Genomic DNA, 22981 nt, shown 5'->3' on the forward strand with positions numbered 1-22981 from the left:
ATGCTCAGACTAACAGTTTTAGGCCTATAATCAATCAAACAATACAAGAATTAAGTTATTTTTGTACCTCAGTTGCTATGAACTCAGCCCCTGATCCTCCAAGTCAGCTGGCTGCTTACGGGAAGTGAGGAGGAGGGGCTCTTCTTGTCCTCTAGTCTGCGGGCAGCTGGCTCAGGGGAAGGGCGAATTGGCTTCTTGTTTCTCTTCTTGGCCCCACATGGCTGCTGCTGGCTCACAGGAAGGGCGAATTTGCATTTATTGTTTTGTAAAAATTTCTTTCTCTGCTTTCATAACACTAAACTCGTTTTTTCACCTTTCTCATTGATTACTCTTTTGGTTTCATCTTTCTCTTCCAAGTGTTGGTTTTTCTCAGGGTACATTTCTTGGCCTTATCTAGGAGTTTCTTTGTAGACAATATTGTATGAGTCACTATGAGATCTACAGAGGGGCCAAAACAACTTCCCATCCTCAAGAGCTCCTTTTCAAAGCTATGGTTTCATAAATTAAAATTTAGAGGTTATGTTAAGATTCTTAAATAGAAGCATGTATTTTAAAGAAAGAATTCATGGTGATTATTGTCCAGTTCTGGACTTGTCAGCATTATCTCCTTACTTTATTGGTAGCAAGATAAACATACTTCTAGCTTTCTTACTGTATGTTACTTCAGTAGTATGGAAATTTTGGGTAAAAGACATGGGGCATTTGAGAGACACAATCTTTTTAGTTCTAAAATTTGTCCTCATGTTTCTGAGCTCTGAGTAGTTTTAGCAAATGGCTGGAATTAGGCTGGTGATAGAATGTCTTGTTCTGAGGACAAGTTGTGTGGGTTTGTGTTAAGGCTTAGCAATTGGGCTCAAGTGTCTGTAAACTAAATTCTTTCCTTTTACAGAGGACTAAACAACCAAGGCTAAACAAACAGAGGATTTCTCTGAATCATCCAGTCAGTGGCACTCCTTTACAAAAATCCCCTGGTCAAGTAGACTTATTTTGCAATTAACAATCAAAACCCCTTGTGTAGTTTTGACTGGTGGAAGCTCAGAATTTAATCTTTTATTGTTGGTTTATATTTTCACATGCTTTATTAAGTATGTAGCTAGTTCTTGTCAGTAACTACTGAACTTTCATTTCTATCTCAGAGTAATTGAGAGCCAAACCAGGGATTCTGAAAACCAAATTATGGTTTCAGGTCTAGTGTGCATTGATTACATGGCCCCATCTGTGCGATCAAGATCCTAGTCAGAAAGAGAGTTGGAGTAGGGTAGGTGCTCTTCACAGAGAAGCATTTGTAACAGAGGATAAAGAGTTGAAAGTACACATACCATTTGGGGGAGCTGAGAAGAAATATCATTTGCATTGCCATTTTGTATATAGGTAGATTTATTAAATATTTAAAGACTGATTAATTTAATATTTAATGCTACTTGCAAAGTTAAATTATTAGTATAGCTTTTCTCAACTCATTCATCCTTTCATTCAACAAGCATTTCACTCTTTGTATACAAAGTGTTGATACAAGGCCTCAACAAGCTTATAATAAAATGCTCTCTTTCCTAAACTCTTCTGTTTTCTCATCCTTTGCCATTCTCCTTTCCCCAAACATTTTTCTTTTCCATCCCTTGTTTTCTTACAGTGTTAGAGTGTATAATAAAACAATTATTTTTTTCTACTAAGATTCAGCCAACTCAAATCAGGAAGATGCAGGTTTCAAGCAGACCCTACAACAAACTCGAGCTGCCCTCCTGATCTTTGACACTAGCAGTTTTTGTTTATGGGAAGACAGGAGGCATAAGGGCAGTATGAGCAATGCTAGATTTCCTACTGAGGTTAATTTCAGAATGTTGGACTTAAAGCGCTAATCGTCTGCTCTTTCAAAGTCTAGCTCTATCTATTTTTCAGCCTGCATACAACCTCTAGTCTCTCTGAAACAGATATAGTTTTAGGGAATTTTCTCTGCCCAGCTATCTTGCCCATGTGGAGTCTGAAAATTTTAATTACACAAACATCTGCACCAAAAAAGAAAGAGTTTGGAATATATTAAAGATAATTTCCAAACCATGAAGGCAAGTGCTCATTATGAATCTAGAAGAGCCTCTTGAACACCGGGGGACTTTGGCTTTGTACTTTCTCAGGCTGCTCAGCACATGATATTCCTTTTTACTGCTGATACGATCCCTTGTGTTATTTGATAAATATTTACTGATTGCAACAGATGATAAGAAGCTAACCTAGATATTTCGGTGGTCAGGTGGACATATTCTGAAAGAACAAGCAAATAATATTGACCTTTTCATGTCCCTTTTCAAGCTGGGGCTTGTTTTTGTGTTTCAGTCTTGGGTCCTAATGGGAACTGGATAACTGGAAGCAACCACTGAACGAGGGGCGAGGGGAAACACTTAGGTTTTCATCACTGACTATGAAGTCAGCTGTAGGTGTTTCATAGACGTCTGTTATTAGGGTAAGTAAGTTTCTTTTTATTTCATGTTTTTACTTCTTTTGCTGAAGTGTTCATTTTTAAATCATGAATGGGTACTGGGTTTGTTCTGTCTTTTTTCCCCTGTATCCAGGAATATGCTCATGTTGATATGGTGAGTTACTCCTATTCCTTTTCCAGTGTTGAATGAGCCTTTTGTTCTTAAAATAAACCTGCCTTTGTCATGACACAATTCTTTTTACAAATTTGATTTGCTAATTTTTAAGATTTTTGCATCTCTGTTCATGAGTAATATTGGCTTGATTTTTAAAAAAAACTATAATGTCATTGGTTTTATGGAGTAATGCCTACCTCATAAACTGAAATAAGAAGTATTCCTCTCTCTCCTTGTTCTGATAATGATTGTGTAGAATTGTTATTCCTTCCATTAATGTTTGCTGGGCCCGTACTATCCATTATGAAAGGCTTTCAACTACAAATTTAATTTCTCATATATCTGTATGTTTGTATATATGAAATAATTAGATTTGTTTACTATTTACCTGCTTCTTCCTGAATAAACTTGGTAGTTTGTTTTTTTTAAACAATTTGATTTACTTCATCTATGTTGTCAAATTTATTTTATTTTATTTTATTTTATTTTATTTTTGTCTTTTTGAGACAGGGTCTCGCTGTGCAGTTCAGGCTGGCCTTGAGCTCACTTTGTGTCCAGGCTGGTCTCGAACTCGCAACGATCCTCCTGCCTCAGCCTCCCGAGTGCTGAGATTACAGGCATGAGCCATGTTGTCAAATTTATAAACATTTAGACTTTTCATAGTATTCCCTTGTTATCATTTTAATGTTCATGAGACCAGTAATGATAATCTTTCTTTCATCCTTTATGTTGGAAATTTTTGTCTCATTTTTTTTTGGTCACCCTCAGTATCGATTGTAATGAAAACTTCAAAGAATCAGCTTTTGGCTTTTTTTCTCTTTTCTATTATCAATATCAGTTACTTTTGTTGTCAGTCATTCCTTTTCTCCTGCTTTGGGCTTATTTTGCTCTTCCTTCTCCTTTTCTCTTCCTCCCCTTCCTTTTCTTTTCCTTCTCCTGTAGCACTTAATTGGCTTTAATGATAACTAGAATCAAGCAGCTGTCTGGATCAAAACTGGTTCTGAAAGATTCACCCCACCAAATGAGCAGGATATATTTATAGTCTGAGAAACATATAGACATATAGAAAATAGAAGTGAGATAGAGACAAACTGATTGATGATAGTGTACCTCTGCCCCATTTGAACATGGTTTGATGAGTCACGCTTGTGGGTGGCTGAGGCTCAGCTACCTGTTACATGAGTAGGTTTCAGTCTTTTTACACATCAAATTAGGTAAAGTTCCCTGTATTCAAGCGTAGCTCCCTTTAGGTCAAACATAAAATATGCATGGAAAAGCTTTAGAATAAATGTAGCAGTCCTCCTCCTTGCCATTTGGTTAACCTTGCAATTTAAAAATACGGTCGGTCAGTATCATCTATGGAATTCTTCAGTCTCAGTTCACACTGGGAAAGAGCGGAACAGTGGATTTTGTAGGGTGGAACAAAGAAATGCAATAATAGGAAAAAAACCACTGTTTAACATCAGGTTACTTTTGGTTTCTTTTTACAGAGGTTAAATCAGAAGGAACTTCTTTATTACACTTCCTCAGGTAGACTCAAACCCCTCACTTCAGGAAAAGAACTCATCTGTTTTGGAGTATAGCATCTTCATTAAAGTTTTAGTTTGATTGTATTACTTTTGCCATAAGTGACTTCATTTTGGTTTTGTTTTAGTCTGTGGGCAAAAGTTCAGTCCAAAATACGATTTCTCATAGTTTTGTCTGACAATTTTCCCTTTCTGAGCAGGTTCTCACAGTCTAGTCGGAGACCGTTTGATGATAGCTCCTTGCAAATATCCAGAAACTTTGAGAAAATACAAGGCACCAAGAAGTCTACTGTTGTGACTGTTGGGAGGATAATATCAGGAGTTCAGAAAACACTTTTTAGCCAGGGTTCCCATAAATTAAACCAACTACAATTGAACAGATCAAATAATGAGCAAGAAAGGAGGCTCCTCATTTTATATGAGCCAAGCATTGTTTGCACATTGCTTGCAATGGAGTGGCTAGTATACCCTATGTGTTCATCCATGCACAACAAGTACCAGCACAGATTTCTCTGTGTTTAGATAGTAGTAGCAATGATACCACCTAGCATTCCAAGACTTGGTTAGATTAAAGCAGGAAGCGACAATTTGCAAGTTACCTCCACAAGCTACTAATCGTGAAGTTCTGATTACGTCACTATTTTGCCAAATGAAAAAAAGTAGGCATAGGTAAGAAAAGACTAAGAGAACAAGGGTATTATTTTAATGGAGAGTTTTGTTTGTACAGAAATCTGCCCACAGAATAAAGCCAACAAATTTTTTATCCTGTGCTGTAGGTTGAATGTCTGGTTATGATACTGGGTGTCTTGCTGAACTCTTTATATCCTCTTTCTTTCTTTCTTTCTTTCTTTCTTTCTTTCTTTCTTTCTTTCTTTCTTTCTTTCTTTCTTTCTTTCTTTTTCTCTCTCTTTCCTTCTTTTGTTTTGCTTTGTTTAGTTTTGCTTTCTAAGGTACAAACTTCAATTACTGATTTGACATTTTTTTCCCCAAGATAAGCATTTAATCCAATGGATTTCCCTAGATCACTGCTTTAAGTACTTATACCACAAATTTTGGTAATGCTGTATTTTCATTTCCATTTATTTTTTTCTAGTTTCCTTTATAGATTTCCTTTTGACCCATGAGTAATTTGAAACCCATGAGTAATGAGATCCATGAGTAATGAGAAATTTGTTGATTTCCAAATATTTGGAGATTGACTGCACATCTGTTTTTATTAATTTCTTTCTTTCTTTTTTTTATTGGTACCGGGGATTGAACTCATGACCACCTGCTTGCAAGGCAGGTGCTTATGCCGCTGAGCTAAATCTCCAGCCCCCTATTTTTATTAATTTCTAATTTATCTCCATTATGGCCCATTAATTTTGCCTGATTTCAAGTTTTCTAGGAAACAACTTAAATTTTAAAATTTCACTTAGACTATGAAGTGTTCCTTTTTGAATGACTAGTTAATTGGAAAATTCTTTTTGTCTTTAATGTTTGAAAACTTACAAATTTCCCATAATTTCAATTCCATTTTAAAGTAAAAACTTGAAAACACAAATACATCCAGAATCTATGGAGAACTAGATAAATCCACAATTGTAGGAGACTTGGTAAGCCATGCTACCAATTTGAAAATTGTAATCTATAAAATGATATTATTTATATAGGCATTTCATATTTCTTATACATTTACTCAAAGTTATTCTGCTCTTTTAGTTGCTCTTATGAAAATTATTTGTTTCTGTTTTTTAAAAACTGGTTATTTCTGTTACAGGAAACCCATTAATTTGTATGCTGTGTTTTCACAGATGGCTACCATACTAAATCTTTTTTAGTTGACTTGTTTTTGGTTTATTCTTTAGAGTTTTTTGATTGTGAAATAATAATGTCAGCAGGTAATAATTTTTTATTTTTACCTTTTCACAACTTTAATTAGGATGCCATTAATTTGATCATGTAATAGTTTATATTTATTATGTTATGGACCATTTCTTCTAATCTTAGCTTATCACATACTTTTATTGAGAATGGATATTACATTTATAAAATAAATTTTAAGCATCTGTTGAATTAATCATATGATTTTTTTTTGTTAATCTGTTAAGGAACTAAAATATATTAGTAAATTTCCATAGATTGAACTAAACTTTCAACTTAAAAAAGAAATAACACTTTTCATGGTATATTTGACTTTGAAATACACTATTAGCCTTGGCTTACTGATATTTTTATAGCTGTATTTGTAACTGAGAGAAGTTAATGGTTTACTTGTTTCAAATTTTTACATTAGCATTAAGCTCACATTGCAAAATTCATGAACTGTGTCTTTTTTTAAGTGTGCAAAACACTTTAAGTACTTGGAGTTACTGTACCTGTTTTTATAAGGTATTAGAGACCTTTAGATATGAAAGTTTTGGGACAACTTTTCAATTTTCTTATGGTTATAGATTTCTTTTCTAACTTGTTTAATTTTGATAGCTTTCCTAAATTATTTTTTAATTTAAAGTTTAAAATTCAGTGTAATTTTACATTTTGTTTCCATCTTAAATGCTTTAAAGTTTTTACCACATTGTGGTTTTACTCTTTCTACACATGATGTTATATATGTTTCTTTCTTCTTTTGGGGGATGGTAGTGTGATATTCACCAAAAGTTTGTCTAATTTACTTTTCTTTGAAAATACCAGCTCTTTTGTTTTGTTTATCAGTTACACTAACATAGTTTTTCAATATAGATATGTTAATTAATGGCATAACTGTCAAGCAAACTTACTACTTGGTATGCATGTATGTAGTGTTATCAAATTAACTTGAGTTCCAATGCAAAGCAAAGAAACTTCATATTTTATTAATTCCTACCATCATATCATAAGTAAAATAGCAATTTAGGTTGGACTTTTTATACTGTGGAAGTGAATCAGAGATTCCCATGACTACAATTAGGATCCTAGATAGGGATTTTCAAGAGTATAAATGATATAAATTGTTGAGGAAGGAAGATTGAATGTATTTTATTTAAATGTGGGCTTGATTTGTAATTTTGTAGCATTTCCACTTTTATGAGAGAGCCTTTCTATGTATTCTGGCTCAGAGCATAACAAATGTTGGAACAAATCTGTGGGAGACATACCTTATCATGCTCGGCACTAACTTCTTTGCATTAATTATCTTTTTCTTCTGTATTATATAATGCTTTGATACCTTGGGACCTTGAAGACCTGGGAGAATCTGCCTTGGGGTTACCTAATTCTTGGAGATAAAGAATGGCTTGTCTACAGGCATATCTTTGACATCTGAATCAAGCAACACCAAGGTATATTTCCACATACCTTCTTTCATAAGAATCCTAGAATTTAGGAAACTATCCCTCTGCCCCAAATTACCCCAGGACGACAATGGATAACTAAGGAGCATTCTTGTTGTACCCAAAAAGGCCCCCAAACAAAGGCAAGCCGTCTTAAAAAGCGCTTTATTTTAGCTGGTACCAGCGACACACCCTGCCGCTGGAATCTGCAGAGCTGTGCCTCCAGGTTAGATTACTGGGGGTTTTTAAAGGGTCAAGACAGTGAAGCAGAGGAGAAAAAGGGAGGAAGCTTATACAAAGAGGGAGTTAATTTCTGCAAAAATGTTTTACAACCAGGGCCAGTTGGTCCTGGGACCAAGTGTTTTACAATCAGTGGTCAGCAAATGTTTTACAATCCAGGGTCAGTGGGTTACGGGACTAAATTGCTGTTCTGGAAAGGGATAATTTACAAGTAATGAGAGTTGAAACATAGGTGAGGGTAACGACGCTTACAGAACAGGATAGCGGCACTAAAGGAGGTTATAACAATTCCTGTAGCCCACCATCTTATGAAATTATTCAAACTATCTACGCCCAAATCTGCTATCCCTGTCTCACCTGTTCCTTGCTGCAAAAGCCCAACAAACACTTTAGCACAGGCTTTTCCTTAGAGCTTCTGCTCCCTGACTCACCTGGGTGTGTCCCCATCTAAACTTGCATTGCATGACAAACCTCTTTGGGAACTTATTGTCTTGGGAACCATGAGTAGTAACTATCTTTCCAATGGTACTCATCTCTCGATTGTTGGCATTACTATAATGGAGTGAAAACAAAACCTCAGGTATATTTAAAACACTCTTGGTTTCTGGATTGGAGAGAGACGTGGGGAATACAAAGGAGAAGGGGCTGAATGGTTAGGATGAAGGAATGGAGACGTTGAATAGGGGGGCCAAGGTATTTACCATCTGGTAGGAATGTGGAGGTAAATATTGCCTGAAAATCATCCCCGAGTATAATCATTCATTTTACTGATGAATCAGTGGAATAGCTTTAGGGATAAAGACGGGAAAACAACTCAACGATTGCCCTTCTCAGAGAAGATACTATATGTTATATGCCTATTCATTCAGGTATTTACTGAGCTCTTACTAGTTGTTCAGTGTCATGAGAGATGAAGTAGAGCCTGTGCTGATAAACAGATAACAGAAGCAGAAGCCCAGTGCTGTAGCTGGATTTTAAACAACCCTCCACTCTGGTTCCAAGAGTGGTGTTATTAGACAGAAGTGGAGTTTTAACAGCTGCGGCCTTGTGGGAGAACTTTAGGTCACTGGGAGTGTGCCTACAAAGGGGATAGTGGATCTCCATTTCCTACTTTTTTTCTTTTTCTCCTAGCCATAGGTGGTGAGTGTTTTTGCTTCTTTGCACACTACCTGCCATGATGTGCTCCTTTGTCAGAAGTCCAAAAGCAAGAAGGCTGACTGATAATACATTGGAATCTCCAGAACTGTGAGCCAAAATAAACCTTTCTGTTTATAAGTTGTCTTAGCTACTTTATTAGAGAAAGACAACTAACACACTCTGTTAAGAAATCTGTTTGGGAAGAAAGTATGTCCTGGATACACATACACAGAATGCAGGTTAAGAAGCTTGCAGTGAAATTTAAACCTGACCCTGAAGTATGAAGTGTCAGAAAAGACCTCAAAGAAGAAAAGGGATCTGAGTGAGTCTCTCAAATGTGGGTTGGATTTGGAAAGGAGGCAATGGAAAGGCCATTGCAGTAGGAAAGGACAACCTGATCAAAGGAAGCAAAGATGATTTGTGCTGGGGAACAATGATTAAATCATCATGAGCAAGGTGGAAATTACTGAGATGAGACAAAGGTGCAAGAGAAAGTAAATAAAAGGGATACAAATAAGAAAGGAATAAGTTAAATTATCCTTGTTTACAGATGAAATGCCCTATATTTAGAAAGATCCACTAAAAGACTTTTAGAGCTAATACTCTCAGAAAAGTAGTAGGATAAAAAATCAAAATAGCTTTTCTGTACACCAATAATGAACTAGCTGAGAAATAAATGAGGAGGACAATTCTATTCATAGTACTTTAAAAACCTAGCCACAGAGGTGAAAGACCTCCATGATACAAACTGCAGAGTACTGAAGAGTGAAACTGAAGACATTAAAGGATGGAAAGACTACCCATGCCATGGACAGGCAGAATTAATGTTAAAATGATCCCACTACCAAAAGCGATATACAAATCCATTGAAATTCCCATCAAAGCATCAGTGCTACAATACCAATGATACAATCAGTATAGAAGCCCCTCATAAAATTGAAAATGGAGCTATCATTTGATCCAGCCATACCACACCTTGTTATATATATATATATATATATATATATATATATATATAAAAGAATTAAAGTCACTATAGTGATACCTGCATACCCATTTTTGTTGTAGCACAATATACAATAGCCAAGATGTGAAACCAGCCTTGATGCTCATCAATGGATGAATAGATAGATAAATGCTATATATATTATTCAGTCATAAAAAAGAATGAAATTTTATCATTTATAGAAAAATGGGTGAATCTAGAGATCATGATATGGAATGAGGGGGATTCTGGGAAGATGGCAGATTGATAGGTAGCAGGGTAGAGAGCCTCTCTGAGAAAAACAACTCAGATGCTAGAACTTAACACCATGGAGAAGACCAGACAAAAGGATTCTCACGACCCAGGAAGAAACCGAGGGAAAAAAAAAAAGAAAAGGAAAAGAAAAAAAAAGAAAGGAAAAACATGGACGAAAGGCTGGAACCAGACTTGCACTCACTGGAGCTGATCCTGCACTTTGCTGGGTGCACCTTGGAGTTGGACGACTCATGGTCACACTGAAGTCGTGGCCGCTGAAATCCGGGGTTGGTGAGCCTGGGCCCTTGGTGGGAGGATGTGGTGCCATGGAGAGCAAAACCAACAGGGAGAGCTGCACTAACCCATGGTGAGTGCTAGGGATTGGGTCCCGTGGAAAGGGTGATGTTCATTCCACTGTCTTCCCTGTTCATGGAGGCCTCTCTGCTACTGTTGCTAGAATCCTGGTATTTTTTCTCTCTCTCTAGAATGTCCTTCAGTATTTCTTGTAGGGTTGGAATGGTGATCACGAATTCCCCCAGCTCCTCTTAGTCATGGAAGCATCTTGTTTCTCCATTAATTTTGAGAGACAGTTTTGCAGGGTACGTCAATCTGGATTGGAGTTATTTTCTTTCAGGACTTGGAATACTTTGCTCCAAGTTCTTCTTGGTTTGATAGTTTGTGTCAAGAAGTCTGTCACGATTTTGATGGGTTTTCCTTTATAGGCGATGTTTCTTTTCTCTGACAGTTTTAATATTCTGTTCTTGTGATGAATTTCTGGGATCTTGATTATTATATGACTGGGTGTAGATCTGTTTTGGTTGTAGCTGGCTGGAGTTCTGTATGCCTCATATATCTGAATATCATTTTCTTTTTCTATGCTTGAGAAGTTTTCCTTAATTATTTCTGTGAATAGCCTTTGTATTTCATTTGTGTTTACTCCTGCTTCTTCGTTCACATTTTTTATCTTAAGTTATACATCCTCTTGTTGTCTTCTAGCCTTTGCATTATTACTTCCTGGTTGCTTGTTATTTTTAAGAGATCTTTCCTTTTACAATCATGCATTACAAATCTATCTTCAAGTTTTGAAAGTCTAACTTTAGTTTCTGTCCAGGAATTTTGCCAGCTTTCAGTAGAGTTTTTAATTTCCTGGTAATCTCTTTGAATCTGTTTCATATATTCTAGATTTTGTTTATATTCTTTATCAAAGGTTTCTCTCTTTTTTCTGGGTTCCTCCATTCTTCCATCTGTGTTTTCTTGAGAGGTGCTTAGCACTTGTTTTATTAATCTTTTTGTATCTTGCTTCACTTGAATTAGAATTTCAGTTTTAAGTTCGTATATGAGGTCATGAAAGTATTTCTTTATGTCCACTGATGCTGTGTCTGATGTTACATATTTGCTGCCCTCAATCTGGTCTGTATTCAGCTCTCCTGGACTTATTTTCCCTGGGTCAGTGGCTGGAGGCTTTTTCTTGTTTCTTTCTCTTGTCATGTTTCTGGTTTCTTCCAGACAGTTGTATGGTGGAGGTCTCAGGCCCTTTCCCTATTGTTTATAATTTTTCTGAAGCATGCTGGCTAGGGCACTGCTGCCCTGTCCGGTATACTGTTGATCTGTGAGCTCCATGCAGGGACATTGTGGGCTGGCCCCTCTCCGCTGAGCCAGTCAACCTGCGAGTGTCTTTAGCACGTTAGTCTGTGCCGTGCGGATGTCACAGGTTCAGGACAGTTTTGTCCCGGGCTATTGGGTCCTGACCCAAGCAGATCCAACTCTTTGAGCCAGAAGCAGCCGACTGACGCCAATGGGATCCAGGTTCAGGCCTGTCCTGCCCAACTCCAATGTGTCTGATCTCTGGTTATCTTGCTTTGGAATCTGTGTCTCTTACATTGTTATCTTATGATCTGTTTTGTTCTGCTTTGTTATGTTTAATTTTACCCTCTTTAAAAAGAAAAAAAAAGAAGACATTGTGGGCTCCAATAGTAGTATGATTTTAAAACTACACACATCACAGTTTTCAGTAATCCTTGCCCTGGTCTCAGTTCACTCCTCCTGCCTCCCTCACCTGGGCTTTCTCTTCTCTTCTCTAGATGCCAGCCTCACCTCCCACCTTTCAGTCTCCTTTAGCCTTGGGGCCTCCCACACCCTGTTCTCTCTGCCCAGAACGTTCTTATTATTCTGCATGGTTGGCTCACTTTCTCCTTCGAGTTCCTGCTAATAGAAGACTCTAATCACTCCAAGTATGTCTCTTGCCAACCTTATCATGTCACCTGATATGTTTCCTTCCTAGCATTTATCACATTTTCCTGTTTGTTTTATTACATGTTTGCAATGCATAGTGAATGTATTTATGGTTGAGGGTTGGTACATACCACAGCTTAACCCTTATATTCTTCCTTCCCCTCTCTTTACTCTTTCTCTTTCCCTAGATCACCTTCCATCTCCAAGAGATCCAACTCTCTATTTGCAACCAGCTGTCTTTTTTTTTTTTGTTCTTTTGAGTTTTTATATTCGTATGTGAGAGACCATGCAATATTTAACCTTCTATGTCTGATTTCATTTAGCATTACGGTTTTAAGATGCATCCATTTCTCTCCAAATGCCTAAAATTTATCTTTCTTTATGGCTGAGTAGTACTCTATTGTATATGTATCCCACATCTTATCTATTTATTCATCTGGCGATGGACATATCACAACTTATAGTAATGTCTTTATCTGTCTACTTGTTTTTTGTCTTTCTCACTGAATTGTAAAACTTTAAAAAAATTATCTCCAAGCCCCTAGCATCTAACATAATCGTTGAAATAAATAAATAAATAAGCAAGAAAGTAGACTCTAGAGATCAATGTTGTATCACGTCTACAAGGTAGAGAGAGCTCTAGATGTCTTTAATAAAAGCTTTCTGTGGGGAAAATCAAGATGTTGCATGTGGGTCATCAACAGACAGGGTGATGACAGGCAGGAGCAGGATCAGGCTTGGGACCAGTCACACAGCCTGGGCTTTCTCTCTCCCTCAGGTCCAGATCCAGATAAAATACAGTAAGTTTTCGCTGTGCTGGTGACAAGTTGATGCAGACCTACAGGATGTGTATGCTACATTTTCATTGTAGTTTCTGCTCATGTTTATATTTTTACAAATCTTTACATTAACAGTAAAGTAGGCAGAGCAGAAGTCACTATTTTCTTGGGCAGAGACAAGAAAGCCTGGTCAGTGTGTTACCCAAATTCTTGTGGATAACAAGGACAACGCGAATCAAAGTCCAAGACATCTGTCTCCAGATTCAGAGCTCTGGCAGGTGTGGTGGTACACATCTGTAACCCCAGCTCTTTGCACTCCATTTCCATTTAGCCTGTGTTTTCACATACTTACTACAGGACAAATACGTGGAGGGAGGGGTGCAGGTCACACGAATATAAAACAGAATCCCTGGACCAAGGATATAGCTCAGCAGCACAGTGCTTGCCTGGCAAGCATGAGGTCGTGAGTTCAGTTCCTGATACAAACACACACACACACACACACACACACACACACACACACACACACACAGAGTAACTGACCTAATAGAGTTAAACAATTGCCAGAAACAAGATGACACTGCCCCATGCCACTCACAGGAGTTGAGAGGCCTGGCTAGAGGCAGAGGTGGAGGAGAGCTGGGTGAATCCCAGCTCTGCACTCTGCCGGGAGGAAGACGCCTAGTTCGTTGTGTGCCAGCCAAGTTCATCCCCTTGCCTTTCACTGGTGAAGACACTGCAGAACAAACAACTCATTTCCTAATCAGTGACATGATGCACACACGAATGTCTGATGCTGTTAGAGGCAGCACGACTCTCCTCATCCATCTACTCGGTGATCTGTCTCACATATTCTTGTTGCTTCTGTCCTCCCCAACCTACAACATTCAGTTCTCAGTGACTCAGCAGTACGCAATGCTTTTTGTCTCCTGAATCCTGTGACATTCCAAAATTAGACTCTGCCATGGCTGATCACAGCCGCCTTCCTTTCGACACTGGGGTAGCAGCCAACTTCGCACTGCTGCAGCAGGTGCTAACGGGCACTGCTGGCCTCTCTCTTGGTGACTCCTCTGCCTTCCCCTCAGAGGGTGGAAATGCCCTGAGTGGCAGCCGCTAGTCACAATCCTGCCGCCCTTCACAGAAGTCAGGAGAAAGCAACAACAAAAGAAAACGAGAGCCTCCAATGAGGAATGATCCAAAGTTAAGTACCACCAGGTATTGCTGGAGGCGAGTTCACTGGGGATACCTGGGACCCAGCCTAGGTCAGTCAGGCACAAAGCTGCTGGATGATGCACCGGCTTTGCCTATGGCACAGTTCTGCCCACCTGATGCCACCAAATGCACGGTTGGCCAACAATACGGGAAATCTACCCTCCTGGGTGAGAAACAGCTCGGCTTGTTCTTTCTTCCGCCTTGCTTGAAGATGACACTGTTCTTCCAGACTTTGGAGACAGAGTTGTCTGAAAGCAGAAGCTTAAAAGAAAACATCATTTTCATCCTGGTAGACTCTTGGGACTTCTTCCCTTCTTATTCAAGTAAGAACCAAGATGTGGCTTTTTAAAAAAGAAGATAAATAAATGCTAGACTAGTAAGCCCCCCAGTTAAAGTATCTGGTGTCATTTTATTTGTTTGCTTTGCATACTCCTCATACCAAGTTCAGAATAGAACTAATACCAGATTTACTTTTAAATAAACAGTGTCTTCAAATACATTCTACGGACACTGTGAAATGTGGTATTCTAAATTTCTCTTTAATGTGTCAGCTTTTAAATGCAAGCTATATTTCTCTCTTCCTTTCTTTTCTTTTTCTTTTTGTCTTTTTGAGACAAGGTTTCATTATGCAGTTCAGGCTCACTTTGAACTCACTTTGTAGGCCAGACTGAACTTGAACTCACAGTGATCCTCCTGCCTCAGCCTCCCCAGTGCTGGGATTACAGGCATGCACCATTACTCCCAGCTATACGCTATAGTCCAGCATAAATTACTTAATTACTAATCTGATAACATTACTAAATCTTCAGGTCCAAGTAATTTTGTCGAAATGTAAAATGTTCAAAATGCCTCCCCAAAATTGGCAAAAGTAGAAAATAAAGATGAAAATAAAAACAAAAGCTTTTTCTCAAAATATTATTGCTGCTAACACTTTAGGGTGCTGGACAGAGCAAGGGTAGCCTCCTCTCCCACCAAAGCAGTTGGATTCCACCCACCGCATGTACCAGCTGAGCCCAGCAAGCTCCTCACTGTCATTCAATTCCACCTTTTGCTTCCACTGGCCTTCTGCAGGGCTTCCTTCCTGGCTTCTTTTACTTCTCTCCCTTTTCCTCTTCTTCATTCCTTTCTCCCCTTTCCCCTCCCTACCCTCCTTGCTGTTTCTTTTTCTTCTCTCACTTTTTTTGTTAGTGCATATTGGTTACACTGACAGTGGGGATTTGGCAGATTTCTACATGCACATAACACACTTTAATCATTTCCCTCCATCACCCCAACAGTACCGTCTGCTCTCCTGGTTTCATATACGGGGGAGGAAGGCAGCATTCAATATGTATAATGTATCACATTCCCTAAAGGGAAGAGTGACTACAGTTTACAGACTCAAGCTCAGAGAAATGCTAAATGTTTGAGGAGATGGGAGTACTGGTTTCTTGGAGTTGATCATTACACATTGTATACATGTGTAGTATCATCACGTTGTGCCCTGAAATATTAGGATTGTTATGCATCAATTAAAAAGAGACCTGTGGAGATGTTGGGACTTCTAAAAGTCAGAAAGGTGCAATCTGATAAAAAGAAAGGAGAGAAGAAAGAAAGACCTAAAAGTGAACAAAAAGAGATGGAATAAACTTTTTTCATGTAAAGAATGCTAAAGTCTTACCAATCGCATATACTGTAATACCAAATACTGTGATAAAGTAGATGTTTGAAGCAATGAAAACTTTTAATCACTGTACAAGTATTCTGTAGATCCCTACCTAATTTTCATGTAATACTCTCTCCCTCTCCTAGCCACTCCTAACAGTGTCCAAGAGTGGAAATGCAGTTAGCATTTTGAACACATACTACCCTGTACTAAATGTTGTTCTATCACTGATCTCATGAGCCTGGTCCAAGCAGAAGATAATGACAAGAAGTGATAAGGATGGTCCTTACCATACATCTCTATTGTGCTAGCATAACCTTTCAATGTGTGGTGTACAGTAGATGCTCAGTAAATGCCATTCCTGTTTCCTCCTTAGAGGCAGGTCTGATTTCATGAAGGCCCTGCACTAAAGCTAGTGCACTCAGGGCCTGGGAACGTGGCAGGCTGGAAGCAGGTTGGCTCAGAAGCAGGACGGAGCTGTAGAGGAGGCAGTGGGATTCAGTCAGTGCTTCCCCAGCCAAGGACAGCAGGGGCCAGCATTTCCTCCACAGCAAGAGGGGTAGAATATTAAAACTTAGATCAACCAAATTAATCACTACCGGTGACTGAACAGGGCTTTACGGTTTACACAATGCCTTCAAATAGATTTTCTCATTTAGCTCTTCTAACAGTCCCATCAGGTCACTCATTTCATAACAGAGAAAAGTGAGACTCGTTAAAGCGATTTAGTCAAAGTCAAACTTAGAGATGGTGCAAGGACTCCAGTCCAGGTTTTCAGACATCAAATTGGGTGCTCTTTTTATGAAACCATATCTGATTCTGAGAGATAGTTTTCTTGTTCCTTGACATTGCTGTGTAGATAGTATGTTTCTAGAATCTTGGATCATATCTGCCAAATATGTTGAACTTGTGGCTATAAATTCAAAATTTATACCCTTGCATGATTGATACTTCCAAGTGAATTTTAACTAGTATCTTTTCTTGGCGGGGGGGCGGGGTACCAGGGGTACCTGTGCTTGCCAAAGGTTGCTTGTGCTGCTGAGCTAAATCCCCGGCCCACAAGTAAATTTTAGCAACTCATTTTTAGATTGTGGTTTGTGAAATAACCTGCTTAACTCTTCACAGCCTTTCAGAAAACTAACATCAACTGGCTGAAGTATCCATCATTCTTGAAAAGAAAATGTATCTTGTTAGATACACTAGTGAGTTAGTCAACTTTCTATTATTTTACCAACTACTGCGATAAAGCAACTTACAAAGAGAAAAAATGTGTTTTGGCTTGTAGTTTCAGTCCATGACCGAAAGGCCCTGCTGCTTTGGCCTGAGGTGAGACAGCACACCATAGCAGGAATATGTGAAGGAGAAAGAACCCTCACCTCATGGCTCGGATGCAAGGAAAAGAAGCCACTGTCCACAGTCCCAGTTGATGGTATGTTGCTAGTGTCCTAAAACCTTGAACTAGGCTCTGCCTCTCAAAGTTTCTACTACTTCCCACTGTGCCAAACCAGGGAGCAAACCTATAACACGTGGTCTTTCAGAGAACAGTCTGGACCTAAGCTGTGTCTACTAAGTCTTTGGCTATCACTGCTTGAATTCCCTTTTAATGAGAACATTTTATTACTGAGCCAAAAAGTACGTGCAAGGAGTTCTGTCCTCAAACATTACTAGGTATTGCAAACATGTCCCCCTCTCACACAAAAAAAGAAGAATTCAGAGATGGATGGGGGGGGAGGAGGAAAAAAGATTTAAGATGTGTTGTGTACAGATATCAATTCTCCACAAGGAATGTAAACTTTTCGTATTGCAAATATGCACAAATAAAAAAAGTTACAAAGTAAACTAAAAGGTTATGGCATAAAGTAAGCTCCCAAAAGACGCCATGGTTCAGTAGACAGACAAAGCAAACAACTTTAAAAAACTCAGCCCGCACTTAAGTGACATACATTCCATGTGGCTTAGGGAGTTAAAGTTTACATGTGAGCATATGCTCAGCACATGTGAAGCCCCTGAGCCCCAGCCCCATGTTAAAAAAAGAAGGAAAGAATTTTAAACATGAACTATAAAGCAAATGAACATGTAAATGAATAGAAGAAAATATACAGAAACATTATGTGGTATTTGAATTAGAAGATCACCTAAATAATTATATAGAATAGAAAATAGGCAAAAGATAAAAGTCTACAAAGACAAAAATACAACTAACTGATAAATGTATGATGGATTATTCAGCATCTCAAAAAAGTCAAATGAGTACACACTAAATCTATGGAGATGTTTGTTATGTGCTCGATTTGGAAGTCTTATATGATGGTGGTAGAAGTAAAAAATTTCTGGAGATAATTTGGATTTGTTCACTAAAGGCCATAGTAATGCTTATTTCATTGAGGTTAATAAGAAATGTGCTGGACTTATATGAAGAATGTGAACTTAAATTTTTTTTTCATATTATTATCTTTATTGTTATTCACTGTGAAGTAAACCAAGTTCCTTCATGAAAAGGTTCAGTTTTGTAAATATATCAATCTTCCTCAAATTAATTTTTATGTAATAAAATTTCAAAAAAATCTAGTAGCATTTTATTAAGGGAGGGCAATGGAAATTGATAAAGTGATTTTATCTTCCATTTCTGAGAAGCATATTTTGGGGTGCAGAGAGTTTTATGATGGAAGATTAAATAGGCAAAGGAGCAAAAAATATTTAAGGGGGAAGAGTAAGTTGGAAAGATGGATACAGTGTAATATTAATGTATATTATAAAGCCACCCACAGAAACTAAGGGTGATATAAAAGATAAGATAAGGGTGATATAAAATCAAATCTATAATACAGACGAATAGAATGCAGTGACCACATAAAACCCCAGTATGCATGGGAATGTAGCATGTGATAAAAATGAAGGAAAAATAATTATTTAAAAGATTACGCTGGCTCTAAGTGAAATAAAGCAGACATACATGTTTAAACATCATATTGTCTCACTAGTATCAGAAGCTGAAACGAGGTATTTGTATATGTACACTTACACATATATAAAAATACAGTTAAGATAATTATACTACTGATTTGTCTGAGTTCACTGAAGAGAAGGATTTGCATGATTGAATGCAGATGTCTTGAGCTCTGGGTGAATGATTTGGAAATGGCAATACAAAATGTGTGTATCATAGTTGTCCCCTGATAGCTGTGTTTTGAAATCTTTTTTTCTCTGTGAAATAAAATGAGTTTTGAAAAAAAAAAAGATTATGCTGGGTCAACTGAGGAAAAGAATATTTTTTTTTTTTTAACCCACTAGCGATAACAAATTCCATAAAAATTAGCTAGGGAAAATGATACTATAAAACATTAGAAAACAAAGGTGAATGCTTACATGATTTTGTAGCAAGGAAACCTTTTAAAGTAAACAAAAGGGAGCAGAAGCCATGCTGGGTCTGCAGAGACCCCGCCAAGAAGCCAGTTCTGCCTTCTGGTAATCCTTGCAAACCGTACAGGGGGCCCAGGAGGTGAGAAGCTAGATCACCCTTCCCATGAGCCAGTCAGTCGGCACATGAGCTGAGAATCAGGAACTGTGCTCCCCCTCCAAGCAACTGGCTGGTTCGAAGGACAGGCTGAGTTGAGAGCAACTGAGTTATAAAAACAATTAAAGGCTTCCATTGTTTGTTTGACTTTGCAGGCCTAAGGCCCCAGTGGTCTGAGTATCTACTAGGATGATAACTACACAATATAGCAAATATGGGGGATTTCCTTGTCTTGTTTTTGAAATCCAGTATTGAACTCATTGCTTTGTTTTGATTTATTGTTTTTATTTTATTCAATGTTCTGTTTTGATTGGTTTTGTTCTATTTTGTTTTATTTGATTTTACTGTGTCTGGTGGAATGGACAACTATTGTGAAGATAACAAGATATATTTATGGTAGCCATTGTTGATTTCCCATTATCCTGCTTCAAAGTTCTGTACCACTTTCACTGCATTGTTTTGTTGGCTTTGTTCAGTTTTGTTTTGCTAGGTTTTATTCTCTTTAAAATAAAAAAAGTAAACAAAAGATATCAGGAAAAAGATTAATAGAACTGACTAGACAATAACTGAAAACTATCACAAATTTATTTAATAGGCAAATAACTTAACTATTTACCTGCCTTCTACTTGCCCTAAAAACCCTACAAAGTTAAGTTCCTTAGGAAAGAAAAAGCCTAGGGAGCTCATCGGTGACCATTCTCAGGTTGAATAATTTATTTGAGAATAACTCAAAACTCACCATACCTATGGTTATAATATATTTTTTTTTGTCTTTGGTGCAAGGAATTGAACTTACAACCTTGTCTGGCAAGCTCCTCAGCCCATAGTTATAATGTTTAAACATCGTGAAAGGAAAGAGATTAGAGCCAGCAGAGGAAAGAGACCCAAAGGCAGCACCAGGGAGGAACCCTCGTGTACGTTTCACCTTTTCCTCTTTGCTCAGTCCCCTGTTGCCTGACTTCCTGGTCACAGTGGGTGACAGCCAAGTGTTGCTTCAAAGCCCCTAGTAAATCACATCATTCTGCTGTCTGGTGGCCAAAGTTCCCAGGGAAGCAAAGACAGTTAACAGGCAGAGAGCACTCAGGAGGGATCATCGCCTCCAGTAATCAAGGTCAAAGCCAGAGGCTAGTTCTTCACTGTACAAAAGCTTGGCTTGTTTTGCCTACTGAGGACAAAGTGTAACAGATGCTGTCCCTGCTGGAACATGTTCCTGAACGTTTCAGCACACTCCAGTGAACTTCTAACTGCTCAGTCTGATGAAGATTTTCTTATTTTTGTTTTGTAACTACAGAAATCCCTCTGCTACCTCCCCTCAAGTATCCCTCACTTCATGGTTCTTGGGTGGACATAAGAGCATTTTCCCTGTAGGTGGGATAGTTTGAGGTCTTGTGCACCATTTGCCTGAGTTTCTCTGGGAGATTAAGCTCCAGCTGCCCTCTGTGATAGCTGGCTTAGTGACACACTCCTTCAGCAGCCCATCCTAACCCACTGCCCTGCTCGGTCCCTACATTACTCCGATAACCCCTTGCACTTGAATTCCTAGCTCAACATTTATAATTAAATTTAAGGGAGGCAGGAATATGTGGAAAAAGACACGTTCATCAACTCCTTTGTGGAGTGTAAATTGGATCAACTTTTTTTTTATTGGGAACTCTGGAATTTTTTTCAAGTAACCTTAAAATATGCACAGGCTTTGTGTTATGTTAGCTTTTTGTGACTATAACAAATAGGTGAGGAAGTCAGTTGACAAAGACATAAGGTGTGTTGGAGTTTACAGATTTAGAAGTTTTATTCTGTGCTTTTGGACTTGTGGAGAGAAGGCTCATCGTGGCAGGAGTGGGTGGTCATTCTGTGGCCAGGATTCAAAAAAGAAGAGAAAGGGACTAAGGCTTCACTGTGCCCTTCAGCAGTACACCCTTAACGATCTAAAATCCTTCCCCTAGATCCATTTCTTAAATGTTTCATCCTCCCTAGAGTGCCACAGGCTGGTGACCAAGCCTGTTAACAGACAGGTCTTGGGCAGCATTCCGGGTTCAAACCAAAGGAGTCTTCAGTTTAATAATTTTACTTCTGAGAATGTTTCCTGAGGATTAGCTAGGGATGTACAAATTGTTTTAAACAAACTACTTTTAACATGAAGAACAGGAAAATAAAGGACATCCTCCACAGGTAAAACTTTTTTGTCTTGTATATATTTAAGGTAAGTTGCAACAAATAATTGACTACAGTTGTCCTTTTTTGTTTGTTTGTTTGTTTGGTAACGGGATCTGCTGTCGAGCTAAATCCCCAGCCCTGTAATTGTCCTTTTGCAAGCAAATATCCACCTTAAAAACTTTCCTTAGAGATAGATTAATTTTTGTTGCAAAGATATTAAAGAAAAAGTTTAAATTTATTGTATACTCTACAATAAATTAGTCTCCTTACAATGCCATGCAAAATATACTTTGTGGTTTAAATACCACAAGTAGAAATTTATTCTTTCAGGTTTGGAAGCCAGCCAGTCCAAAATTGAAGTATTAATCAATTTGGTTCCCAGGAGGGACATTCTTCCTGGCTTGCAGCTGGCTACCTTCTCACTGTGGGCGCACCCAGCGGGAAAGAGAGAGCTAGCAAGCTCTGGGGTTTCCTCCTTAAGAACGCTAATCCTACTGGACCAGAACTCCACCTTCATGATCATTTTTTTATTTTTTTGGTCTTTTTTGAGGCAGGGTCTCATTATATGGTTTAGGCTGGCCTTGAACTCACTTTGTAGCCCAGGCTGGCCTCCAATTTGTGGAGGCCCTCCTGCCACCCCTTCCAGAACGCTGGGATTACAGGTGTGTGCCATAACACTTGGCTATAATCGTTTAATGTTAATTATTTTCTTATTCCACATATTGCCACACTTATGGTTAGAACTTCAACGTAAGAATTTTATACAAAATTCATTCCATAGCATGTAGTTTTAATTTTCTTTGGCTGGGGGAGGAACCAGGACTCAAATCCAGTACCTCCTGTTTGCCAGGCAGATGCTGTGCCGCTAAGCTGTATCCCCAGCCCCAGCTTGTACTTGTAAGTGGCTAGTTACTTAGTGAGTTTCAGAACTTCCTTATTTGCCTTGCCCTTTTCCAGCCTCCCCTGGGTGCATCTGCTGATGACTATCTCTAGTAAGGTGCAACCCCAACTGCTATGGCTTTCTGGGTCCACCCAAATCGGGGTGTTTGATGCTGTTATGCAAATATCCTGGTCTTCCCACCTACCAGCAAGACATGACTGTGATTACCCATGAAGCTTTGCGTCACAGCAGTCCCCATCACCTTCCATTCCTGTCTCCATCCTGTTTCCTGTTGGTGGCCCAGCTCACAGATGGGGCCTCAGTATTATTCACATCCAGATCTCCAGTTTTTCAACGGAGATCGAAAGGGAGGAACTGTACCAGAGAAACTGTTCTTTTTTTGGTGTGTGTGTCTTTTTCCTTTTTATCGGTACCGGGGATTGAACTCATGACTGCCTGCTTGCAAGGCAGGTGCTTATGCCGCTGAGCTAAACCTCCAGCCCCTGAAACTGTTCTTTTTAAAAGTTTGTTCTTTTGAAACTGCCTAGCC

The 22981-nt window shown here is 38.5% G+C and overlaps 1 long non-coding RNA gene across 2 annotated transcripts in view; it reads left to right on the top strand.

The window, feature by feature from the left end:
• Positions 1-22981, top strand: part of LOC106028756 (uncharacterized) — a 42742-nt gene that overhangs the window by 7736 nt on the left and 12025 nt on the right. The window contains exons 3-5 of one of the 2 annotated variants that reach the window (XR_010044550.1): positions 2329-2455; positions 7311-7407; positions 8770-8913. This is a non-coding gene — a long non-coding RNA (uncharacterized LOC106028756). Of the gene's footprint in view, positions 1-2328; positions 2456-7310; positions 7408-8769; positions 17313-22981 lie in introns of those variants that run through there. The other variant, XR_010044551.1, reaches the window with a different exon arrangement.

This window comes from Cavia porcellus, unplaced genomic scaffold (assembly GCF_034190915.1).
Source record: "Cavia porcellus strain 051 isolate PalLab524CR breed Dunkin Hartley unplaced genomic scaffold, mCavPor4.1 scaffold_29, whole genome shotgun sequence".
Taxonomy (NCBI): Eukaryota; Metazoa; Chordata; class Mammalia; order Rodentia; family Caviidae; genus Cavia; species Cavia porcellus.